The sequence below is a fragment of the Sitophilus oryzae genome, unplaced genomic scaffold (assembly GCF_002938485.1).
Source record: "Sitophilus oryzae breed Bouriz unplaced genomic scaffold, Soryzae_2.0 scaffold_1107_pilon_pilon, whole genome shotgun sequence".
In the NCBI taxonomy this organism is placed as follows: domain Eukaryota; kingdom Metazoa; phylum Arthropoda; class Insecta; order Coleoptera; family Curculionidae; genus Sitophilus; species Sitophilus oryzae.
In genome coordinates, this window is record NW_022145735.1 from 828651 (window position 1) to 841774 (window position 13124).

At 30.8% G+C, this 13124-nt stretch overlaps 1 protein-coding gene across 2 annotated transcripts in view; it reads right to left on the reverse strand.

The window, feature by feature from the left end:
* Positions 1-11712, reverse strand: part of LOC115881087 (protein abrupt-like) — a 103524-nt gene extending 91812 nt beyond the window's left edge. For both annotated transcript variants that reach the window (XM_030898463.1, XM_030898454.1), the window contains exon 1: positions 11446-11712. The gene's annotated coding sequence lies outside the window, so the exon portion shown is untranslated. The remainder of the gene's footprint in view (positions 1-11445) is intronic.
* Positions 11713-13124: the final 1412 nt, after the last annotated feature.

Here is a 13124-nt window from a genome sequence, read left to right on the forward strand (position 1 = left end):
AATTTTCCTTGAACCGAATATTAACAACTATAAACTGTGCTCTGGGTCTACACTTGATTTTCCCTCGATTTTTCCTCACTTAACTTTAAAAAACAAACCAAAATGCAAAAGCAATTCGCAAATATTTATCATTTTCCAGAACGTTGGTTATGTGACATAATTTAACACAAATCATAAACTATAATTTGGTAAGAGTTTGACAAGTCTCAAAAATCTTAAATCGAGTTCATATTCCGTGCGTCGCGCGTCGCGTCTTTCATCGTTTCATCACTCCAATCATATTGAAATATGATCTGTCATTTTTTAAATAAACCAATAAGATTGGTTAAAAACGAAAGACGACGCCATGATGGATTTATACAGGGTGGTCCGAACTGTATTCCGGAAACTTCGGCAGCATATTCTGCACATAAAAATAAGCTTTTAAAAAAATGTTTTTCTAAATTATAAAATAATAATTTTTTACATAAAACATCACGAAAATGTATATTTTTCACTCAGTAGTTTTATACAGGTACGAACGAAAAGTTATTACACTTCAAACACATGTAGGTGGTGCCCCCTACAAATAGGCGTCATATTGACATCAAAATCGAATTTCTAATGTCAAAAAACTGCCAGACATCAATTCTCATCCAAGTATTGATGTTACTTAAGAAATTATTTGGAAAAAAATAGAGATATAAAACTTCTACACCCTGTATCTCCGAAACTAGGAATTTTAAGACATTTATACGAACTTTTTTACTTATTTTTATTTGCAGAATATGCTGTCGAAGTTTCCGGAATACAGTTCGGACCACCCTGTATACAAACCCATCCATAGTTAACTTAAAAAAAAATATTAGAAACTTTTTAGTGAAATAAATGGGTTTGCATGAACATAATCCGCCTTTTTCCTGTCATCGTCTGTCTAAATATTCTCTCGGTCGAAAAATAGAGCATATAGACATTATTTACATCTCTGTTTCATTACTACTCTGAACCAGGTTCGTACGGGATTGTTTTTAATACTATTCGGGCTCTATAAATAGTCGGACGAGTCTTTTTTATAGAAGCGCCACGCACATAACTATAAGTACATCAAACGCGAGCGCAGCTTTCGGAAAACAGAAATAGAAAAGCAATCCTGCGGACGGAGGAGTGTAGAGAAAGGAACCTGGAAGGTTTTAAATAAATAGTGGATCGCACACGCGCGTGATGTTTTGGAGAGGATTGCTCGAGATATGGCGCAAGAATTAGAGAACTGGATTTAACTCTGGCGAGGAGTAAATAGCTGGTAGCATTATTACCTAATCACGCGTTCCAAATAAACAGAAATATACTTGAAATAATGATTTTATTGGGAATAATTTTGATTTTTAGGGTTCCTAAAAAAACAGAATCCTTGTTGTCCGTCTGTCTGTCTGTCAAGGCCCTTTGCCGCCTTTGCCTTGGGGACGCACAGAGCTGAAAGCTCACAGAGAACTTAAGTCATTTTTTGAAAGCTGATATAAGAATTAAGTATTAGTACAGTATGATCGAATAAAAACGGCATCAGCGATGGCTATGAAATGAAGATCGCTGTCATTTTATATGTAAAATTATATTGGAAATGTCATCGATCGTCATTTCCAAGCCAACTGGACGCCATTTTTTTTTCGATCATACGGTATTTTGATAAAACACGATTTTAGATGTATCAATTTTTTTTAATAACAGTATAACTTTAACTCTACATAATATATGTTTCGGCTTGTTAGGCCTTTTTCAAGAGTTTCTTAAAAAAGTAACTTTTTTTGAGAGTTTTTTTTGGGAGTTTCAAGAGTTTCTAATTTTTAAGCAAGGAGCCTTGGAAAAATAGATTTGATCGTCTAATGTTTTTAGTATCTTGTCTTGGCCGGTTAAAAGATGCCCAAATCGTATTTTTAATTATATCTCAATTTTTTCAAATGGAACGAGGGTGGCTCATTAGCATATTTGAAAAAAGCATTTTGTTACGAATAATTTGATATTGGTACACTTGGTATTTCGAGTCAAATTTTCGTTACGGTTACGAACCGCCAGTTATAATTTCAAATAAACCATATGCGAAAATGTCAAAAGTTGACATATGATATCATTATATTATTCAAAGTGTTATTTTCTATCGAATAAAGTAAAAAATACCGAGGGTGCCATTTAAAAATCAAAAATGGTAGTCATTTCCGGTAAAGTGACCGAAAACAGTCAAATACGTCCAATCAATCCTAATTTATGTCATATACCTATAGTACTATTCTTTTAAAAGTTCCTCAATATGGCCGACCTAGTTACGAAAATTGGTAATTTTTTTTTAATGAAAAATAAGTTGGCGTTAGCGAATTCAGAAATTGATTTACTCTTTGGTTAACAATAGCATTTTTCAGGATTGTCAAGTTGACGTTAAAGTTAGCTTATTAGGTGGTTGTCATAAATAAAAACATAGATTATTGTAATTATTAATAAGAATAAAGGTATTTTACCGCAGATCCGAAGAGATTTAACTTAAAGGTATTTTATAAACTTTCTCAGTGAGAATATTAACTCCCCTATTTCTTATATTTCAGTTAAGGGGACGTAAGAACTATAGGAAGTAAATTTTTGTTTTCATGTTTTGACGATATCTGAGAGTTCCTAGAACTATCAAGATTATTGAATAATTATAGTTGTTTAATAAGTGAAATTAATAGAAGACTTGGAAATAGGATGATGCTTTTCATGTTGTAGTTGATAAATCACCCCATTTCTCTTAATTTTTTTTTTCAGTACAGTTAATCACAAATTAAATTGATGTGTGCAAAAACAGCTATATATTTTCAAACATCTTATTTAAATAGTTCTTTTATATACTATTAAACTGTATCAACTACAAAGTATTTAGCAAAAAATTATAAGGTAATAAATTTTGTATATATAATTTATGAAAATTTATAATATATAAAGATTAGAACACAATCCTCTGAAGGAAAAAGAAATACTCAAAAACTCATTAAATATACTTTATTAAAAATAACAACATACCAAAACATCCATGCAAACTGTAATAATCAGAACATTATCCACATTATACCTTTATTAAATTTGTGTCCACACTCCTGCCAGGAAATCCAGAAATGTTTGTTTAAATATTAACTTATTTTAAATTGCCAGAAACACATCAGAATATATCACAACCACAACTATAGGTTAATCTGTACTAAATTTTATACCGAGTAAGTGATGCGTTAACTAACAAGTATAGGATAAAAAACAATTATTAATATAGAGTGTACTATACAATGTCCTGCTTATTTATGAAATGACTTTCCCTTCAAATGTGAGGAATACCAGTAAAATAAAACATAATTTTTGGTTTAGTTTGGTGTTTGATATTCTAACTACATCTATTACAAACCTTAAGTGCTTTTAGTGAGTAATTGTATTTTTTATTATTCCTTGTGTATCCTGTAAAGTAAAAAAATATTTCAAGAAATATAAAAACAATGCAATAGATATCAAACAGATTCATAAAAACTACTTACAATTATTGTACATAATTATATATTTCAAGTGTTATTTGATGTTTGGTCCCATTACCAACATTACCTTATTTAGGTCTTCTCTACCAACTCAACTTTTAAACCTGTTTTAAACCTTCTTTATATTTTAAAACTGATTTACAACAATCTGTAATGCCCGCGCTGTTTCCTGAAATATAAGTTTTAATCTATTTATTATCATATAGTAGATATTACAAACCTGAAAATTACTGATACGAGGAAACTTCTCAAAATAATTATAATAATACCTTTTACAAACATCTGGACTAATTTATTTTCACGAATTTATGAACGAGCCAATGTTTTCTAATACGTTTTTAAGCGATTACACATTTTGAATATCTTCCAGCCTATTCGTCAATTCTTGATCGGTGAAAAGATTATTTATAACTATATAATTAGTACTGCAGGTTGTAGGTTAAATAAAAGAACAAAATCAAGTAGAATTTGTGAATAAAAACTCAAAAAATAATGAAAATATTTAGAAAAAGGAACTGTAAACGTCAATGTCAGCCAAGTGTCAGAGTTCAATTGGATTTACCAAAGATTATCAATTTGAACGATTTGAAGTACAGTCGATTCCAGTTTAGAGATTTTCGTTTTTTAAGCCTCCCATACTGAAGTCCGCCATATTGGGAAATTTTAAATGAATACAAGTATACTAACATACTAAATCTCGTTTTTTTAACCGAAAAATAAACAAGTTATAGAGGCGAGCCACTTTTGAGACTCACCCGGTATAGTTAAATAAGAATTTTAAGCCAAAAAAATTGGGGATGATCGACAAATTATTGAAAAATAAGTAAATTAAAAGTGCATTTTTAGGTTATGGCTATGGAAAAGCGTGGGAAAAGCATTATATTTATCACTAAACTTAGAAAACTAAACCCAACCCAGTAAATATAAAATAGTGGAAACTAACTTACGGTTTCTTGTGTTGTAAAATGAACTAAAACGCTAATTTAAAGTACCCAGAGACCTTATAAAGTAACCAAAGACCAACTTCTAAACTCTACAGAGGCTTCTACGTCCCACTAGTCAACTCGCATACCCACCAATGTTGCCGTTTGTTGTCGCCTTATTTTATGAACGGCCAATGGCGGGTTTTAAGAACGGCCTGTGGACAGAGGGTGGCCCATGGGGCTAAGGCCCCCCTAAAGTCTATAAATTGGGTTAAATATTAGGCTTTTGGGTAAAGGTGTGGATCCGGTGGCTGACCTTGAAACGAGTTTTTGCTGCATATAGTCACAGATGCTACGCATGCGCACATCGTCGATGTTGCCAGATTGTAGGTTATTTTGGAATTATTTTCAGCAAAAAAAATATTTTTCAGCGTTTTTTGTCAGTATCATGTTCATAATAGGTTTTATAGCATCCCATTAAAACTACATAGGCCTTAAAAAGGCCCCCGTAATTATAACTGTGGAGTCAGTAATATTAATAGGTACCTGATGGTTTAATTCTGCTTATACATATATTGCATTAATTTTTCTGCAACCTTAAGCTTTTTCTATTCTTACACCTAATTTATGTGATTTTCTTATAAAATGATCCCATGCAATGATTTGCAAATCCTTCCTAATGGAATTGCAAATGTTAAGATATCTTAACATTTATTCTCCACACTACAAAGCATAATATTTATGTAGTAGGTATTAAGACAAAGATATTATAAGAAATATCTTAATATAAATCACAAACTAACTTAAGTCTTAAGTTGGACCCTTGTTGGACTGTGTACTGTGTATATCTAATAAGATCAAAAGTGAACCTTCACCATATTATCAAGATTTTGGCGTTACAGGAAATAAGTTACAGTAAATTAAGAAAAGAATATCAAAGTACAGGATATTAAATACTGTAATGTATTCTACGACACAAACCATATCCCTTCTAAAGAGAAAAAGATAAAGCATAAAGCTTATTTTAATCGTATAAGCATTTTTCGATAAAATATATGATAAATATGTATGCCTACAATGGGATGTAATAAATGTGTCATATTGATGATACAAAATAATTCTTAAATAGGTTTAAAACCAATAAGGAAAAATCCGTAAATGATTTTAATTCTAATGTAATTATATAAATAAATATTATTATTACAATATTATATTACTTACAACTCCGATTATAATCATAATACCTTAACTTTTTAGCCGTTGCTTCAGGAAATAGAGGTCCCAGGATCGTGGCCCAACCCAAATCAAAACTTTTTTATTTTTTTACAGCTTTTTTTATTTATTTACAGTTGTCGGTAATAGCAATCAAAATACTTGTAATTTTTTGATTGCATTTCTTAGTCTCTGCGGTAAGTTTTTTTTGTTAAAATTGCACGCGAAATACCCGTCCGATTATCGTTTATGCGCGCGCAGAACTGCGAAATTAAAGAATAACAAACGGCAACGTTAGGTATGCGAGTTGACTAGTGGGACGTAGAAGGTAGAAGCTATGTAAAAAATGCAGTGTTGCCAATTATCAATCAATACAAATCAATTGCGAAACACGTACAGTAATCAGAAGTGTATAGTACCGTATGATCGAAAAAAAAACGACGTCCAGTTGACTTGGAAATAACGATCGATGGCATTGCCCATCCCCATAGAACCTGTAGTGATACATCAACAAAATAAAACACTAATTCACCACAATACACCAAAACACTTTACTGTTACACGTTACACTGGACGCGCGTTTAATACGCGCGTAATAATAACGTAAACTAATTTTAGCATCATCCGCGCGTCCAGTGCAAAAGTATAGTGTTTTGGTGGTGTTGTGGTGAATTAGTGTTTTATTTATCTATATACCTAAATCTAACTAAAGTTGTTTGTCTTCCTTTTAATATTATTTTATTATGTATAATTCTTTTTTGTCACAGCGGCAATACTGCTTTTTTTTCGGATGACGCAAGCCCGACGCGACGCCGCGTTTTGACTTTGGCACTGTTGACAGCGTTGCCAACCGTAGCAAAATTCCGAAACGGTTAACAACAATAAATAAAATGTTATTCAGTATAGAAAATATTGCATTATTGCAATACTATTATAGTTTGAACTGGATAACATGTATCATTGTATCATGTGTGAAAATTTAGTGATATTGGTTACTTAATTTGTCTTTAGACCCAGGTATTTTACTTAACAAAAATTGAGACATTTTTATTTGATAACAAAATAAATTATGTTTCTTAATATTTAAAATATATTAGATAAAAATCAGTAAGGTGGCATACCTATTATTTTAATATCTAAAATGAGGTCTGTGTTGAATATACGTTCAATCAAAAGTGGATAAACAACTTTACCATGTATTTTTCTACTAGAATAATATTTAGGTTAGTTTGGAATTAATTTATTTTTATATACTGGCAGCCTACAAAAATATTTTCGGCGATTTCCTATACCTACTTATAATATTGTTTTAGAGATTTAATTAAAATAATCGGTAAAGAATTTTTGAAAAATAATTATTACATATATGGTAGGAAAGTAGCTATGTCTCTTATTTATTTATTATCCAATTCCCCAGCTTAAATAAAGAATTTATATATTGTAAATAAAAACAACTAATATAAAACTGTACTCTCTCAAAAATAATGAGGAAAAAAATGTACAAAAAATCTCGAAAGATAAAAATAAGTTATTTAAATATTTTTGTAAATTACAAGAAGCATGGAACATTAATTTCCAAGCATTCACTCTATTATTTGCTTACCAACAAAAATAATAAAAAATAATCAAAATATTTTATTATTAATAACATTAAACAAAATATTGAAAATTTAAAGGATTCATTGGTTTAAGCTAAAAGTAAAACATATTTAATTGTTATTTAGAAGAATCAAAATATCGAATTAATCAATTAAAAAATGATAAAATAGAGAGGTATGACAAGAATTAATCAACTAAAAAATTATAAAATATAAGGTTAAAATAAAAATATCAGGCACTATAAAATAAGATAATACTAAGAATAATTATTTTATTTCATGTGGTAATTGATGTTAAGATCGTCTTGCAACAGATCCATGCAAATTGCAATATAAAAAAGGAACAAAAAAAAGAGAATGAATAGAATGAATGTAATTAATAAAACTGTTCACATTCCTAAATATTAGCATATTTTATAAAAATGATATAAAAATAAGCCTCTCTAATATAGGATTAAATGTGTCAGTTAATCAGTCAAGTGTCACTTAATAAGTACCTATAGTAAGTACTTGAGAGAGAATACAAAAAATAAAAAAAACGGAGCATAAAATAAAAAAAATAATCAAATAATAAAACTATTAAAATTATTGACAAGAAACTAAAACAAGTGTATTTAGTTTCTCCCTATATTTCTTAAAATTAAGAATATACCGATAATTTATTTCATTAACCCCTAAATATGTTTCTATATGGATTCTCTCTTGAACAGTTCTTATAAAACACAACCTCTTGAAAAAAACATGAATAAAGTTAGAAAAATTATCCTTTTACTATCCCTTAATTTTGGAAGAATTTTCTTAGAGTACCATACTCTATACAGAGGGTAGGTTACCTCTCGCATGTACTTGTGATGTGTGTCATAAGAGTTTTATAAGTACACGGAATAATATGTACTTGAAAAAAAAATAAAAAAATATAAAATAAAAAGGAAAAGAATAAAGCGCATTAAATAATAAAAGCATGAAAGAATTAAGAATATTGACACGCATGGCAATAAGTTTATTTAGTCGCTCGGTATAGGTACATCAATTTTTGTTTAGTTAACTAATCCTCAACATTTTCTTTTTTAATTTCTCTAAATGAAAAAAAAATATTCACGAATAAAATATAGGTTTCTAACTGTAAGAAGAATAAATCACCTTGTTATAGGAATAAAAACATTTTGTAAAAACATAATCTCACTACAATAATTAAAAAATAAAAAGAAAAATTGGCGCCGAGAGGCACGCATAGCCGCCCATACTAAAATATGTTAATAAAAAGTTGGTAGGCAGTTCTTTTATTTAGCGGTTTTTGAGTTATCGTATTACAGACAGACGGACAGACAGACAGACAGACACCATGAAAATATTTTGTCTTTAGGTCGTTTATGATCCAAATAACTCATTTTGGGTGAAATTAAAAAAACCTTTTTTTGCTGATCTTAATAGCCTACCATACCATACGGTATGGTCGGCTAAAAAAAGGGTTGTAAAAACATGTTCTTTTTATTTTTAAACAGTTTTCACAACAGGTTCAAAACACTTTTTATTGTTTGAAACACGGTGTTAACTCTAAAGTTGGCTTATGTTGAAAACTTGTTTAAACCACTTGTTTTAAACACTGGTTTTAAACTACATAGATGGCAATCAATTAAGAAGAAAGTTGTGTAACGATAAGGCCGCAAAACTAAATTTCGATTATTTCAGTGGACTTAATAATTGTAATTCTCCGAGATGGGGTAGCGACTAGCGTTTCCGATTTTCGGGATCGGGATTCCGTTTTTAAATCCCGGGATAAGAATCTATAATCCCGGGATTAACCCTCAAAATAAGAAATCTGATCTAAAAAAATACTCAATAGAAAAATGAAAAAAAAAAAAGAAAAGGTTTTATTAAAACAGACAAAACAAAGTAACATTCATATTTAATAAGTAAAAAAATACAAGTCTTTCCAAAAAAATCCTTATGGGTTTTTCGCCACTGCACTGCAAGAAAAATCTACAAAATAAAATAGTTATTTTTTGTAAACACTTCTGGGCGTTAAACCTAAACGGACGCTGTTTGTCAGAAGTTGTGTTTACAGTAAAAAAGGACACATTCACAGGGTATTTGGTATATTACATTTTTAATATACCAAATACCCTGTGAATGCGATAAATTTTGCATTGGTGAAACATCTAGACCTTTAAATGTTAGAATTAAAGAACATAAAGATTATTTAAGAAAGGGAGATTTTCACAAATCTAAGATTTGTCAGCATTCATGGGACACAGGGCACAGAATAAATTTTAATAACGCCAAAATTATAATGAAAGAAGCGATAGCCTCTAAAAGAAAAATAAAAGAGGCTTTTTTAATTCAATCTAATAAAAATAAATGTATTGCTCATGCATCTGTAGATGTTAGTAATGTATGGCAATCGCTTCTTTGATTTTAAAGAACATTACATAAATAAACATAACATACGTAAAATTAATCATACAGAAAGTTTGGACTTTTTGGTTTTACCTTATTAAGTAATTATCAGGTAGTAATTGTTAATTTTGAAGTTTAACTTAATATAATGTCATTTTAACAGAACGTCAACGATTTCTTGTAGGCGTATCTGTTTTAAAAAGTAAAGTGTTCTCGAATAGTTCAATTTAAATATTTTAAATAGTTTTTTTCTTGATTCTTTATATTTTTTTTTGCTTCCGACGACGGAAAGAAAACTTTCGAAACGTTAAGCATTTTTTTCTTTGTTAGGCAAATTTTTATTATTGTAAACACAACTTCTGACAAGCAGCGTCCGTTTAGGTTTAACGCAGAAGTGTTTACAAAAAATAACTATTTTATTTTGTAGATTTTTCTTGCAGTGCAGTGGCGAAAAACCCATAAGGATTTTTTTTGATAGATGAATCCGCCACATAGGTATAGACATTTTTTATAATACAAGTCTTGTAGCAAAAAAAAACAAAATATAGCAAACAAGGAAATATAACTTTTAGATGTCGACAATCTGGCTTATTATAAATATAAAATATGATTTTAGAAAGACCAAAGTGTATAAACTCTAATCTTTTTATATTGAGCTTTAAATTTTTTCGAGATTTTTAGGATCCGGGACTTAATATCGGGATTCGGCAAACCCTTCTCTTATTATTTATTGCAAAAATACCTAAATACTAAACATTTTGAAAACATAGTTTTAAACAGGTTTAAGCCATATTTAAACACATCTTGGATAAAACTAAAACATTTTCTAAGATGTTTTTTTTAAATCAGAACATTTTCTTCTTTAATTTCTATTTCTTTTTCTTCAAATTGGGAAATCGGAGTTAGATATTTAAAGTAAAATAAACATAACACCTTGCAATAAAAATAAGACACTACATAAAAACATTATTACTTTAATAATAATTAAAAAAAAGAAATATAATTCAAAAAGAAAATTAAAAAAGCTTTGTTTTTGTCGCCTCTGGTACATCCCCGACCGTTTTCCACCAAGAAACGCGGAAACTCAAAGAGTTTTCCATTCCTTCTTCGTTTCCCATCTTCCGACCGCCCCGCCAGCGCGTTAAAATAAATAAAATCAATACAGCACTAAAAATTAGTAAGTGGACAATGGCGCGCAATGGCAAAAATTCGGGATATGCGCAAAAATAGAGCGGAGAGCCGAACGCACCGAAAAGACCGCTTTTTTTCTCTCTCCCCCGTATCCCCCCTTGCCCCTCGACCTTTTCCCCCTCGCACACACACACGCAAGAACGGGAAAAATACCCCCCCGTTTGATTGGTTACCGATAATTGCAAAATCAATACTGTCATCCCCCAATTCCAGTCATCTTAAATAATGTGCAATTATTGATATACAAAAAAAAAACGGACACCGATATTTTTTTATGATTTACTTAGAAATGTATAGTTTTCAGATTTTTCCCTACTCTTAGCAGAATAAGACGAAATTACTTGCAAAATTTCATAGTTGTAGGTCAATGGAAAAACTCTTATAAATTTTGATTCCCTTGAGAGCGTCGAAATATATTTTTCTTGCGGCCTAAACGGCCGTATCTTTTTTTTTGCGTTAACTAAGAAGTTTGATTTTTTTCACAGCTTTAAGAGACTGCCTTAACAATGCCTCCACGCGTTCCTGAGATAAAGTGTCTTGACTATAAGGGTTCCTTTTTATCCTTTTGAGGTAGGTCTCTTAAAAAACAAACAAACAAATACTCACGTTTCTGAACTCCAATAGTTTATTTCATCCAGATGAATAACCAGAGAAAGAAAATAACCACAAATAACTCGCGAAAAACTGAAGAACGAAAACAACTCCGACTCGCGTAAACACGGGCTGATGTGCGATGCAACCGCGCTTGCAATTGTCTTCGTGAAACAATCTAGTGTGTGTGTGTATGGTGCGAAACAAGCGGACGGCGTTTATGGTGCGCGCGTTTCGCCGATTTTCGGTGTGGCGCTTCTCGATCGCCGCCTACTACGAGGACGACGGCGAATGTTCTGAACGAGGAAATCGGAGAAAATATGAGTCGCGGTGGTGGCGAAGCTCGCTCTAAGCTTGGTTCGGCCGCTCTAAGCTCTAAGGATGCGGCGTTGCCGGATATGAAGCGCTCTAGAAGTAGTGCACTATATGTATAGGGTGGTCCGAATTGTATTTGGGAAGCTTAGGTAGCGTATTCTGTGGATAAAAATAAGTAAAAAAGTTCGTATAAATGTATGTCCTAAAATGCTTCGTTTCGGAGATACGGGGTGTGGAAGTTTTATTTTTATTTTGATTTTTTTCAAATAATTTATGAATTAACGTCAGTATTTGGATGAAAATAATTGTCTGGGTTTTTTGACATGAGAAATGTAATTTTGTTATAAAAATAATTCAAAGTTAATATGACTTCTATTTGTAGAGGGCGCCACCTACATATTTTTTTAACTGGTTGAAAACAACTTTTCGTCCGTACTGTCAATATGACTTCTATTTGTAGATGGCGTCCCCTACAAATAGGAGTTATATTGACATCAAAATCAATTCTCATGTCAAAAAACTCCCAGACACTAATTTTCATCCAAATATTGACGTTACTTCATAAATTATTTAGAAAAATTCGAAATAAAAATGAAACTTTCATACCCTGTATCTCCAAAACGAAGCATTTTAAAATATACATTTATACAAACTTTTTTGCTTATTTTTATCTGCAGAATATGCTGCCGAAGTTTCCGGAATACAATTCGGACCACTCTGTATACAGGATAACTAACTTCTAAGGTAGAAAATGACGGAAATGTATATTTTTTCACTCTATGGTTCTATACAGGTACGGACGAAAAGTTATTAATGTCTAAAACAGTTAAGAAACATATATAATATACATAATATGTGGCGTCCCCTATAAGTAGGAGTCATATTGACAACGAAATCAGATTTCTAATGTCAAAGAAACATCCAAATACAGATACCAATAAATATCTAAAATCTAAATACTAATATACAGGGTGAGTCTTAATTAAGTGCAAATATTTCCAGGGCTGGAAGATCTCAATAAAAGAAACATAATTTTTCTTTACCGTTTTTCAATTAAGTCCAAAATATCCGAGTTATTTTACTTTGAAATTTTCCACAAAAAAAAAACTTTTTGCTTAAATTTTGAGAACTACTGCATCTTTCCTGGGTTTTCTTGTAAATTTAATCCATTACCTATACAGGGTGGTCCGAACTGTATTCCGCAAACTTCAGCAGCGTATTATCCAGATAAAAATAAGTAAAAAAGTTCTTATAAATGTATGTCATAAAATGCTTAGTTTCGGAGATACAGGGTGTAGAAGTTTCATTTTTATTTCGATTTTTTCCAAATAATTTCTGAAGTAACATCAATATTTGGATGAAATATGGTGTCTGGGAGT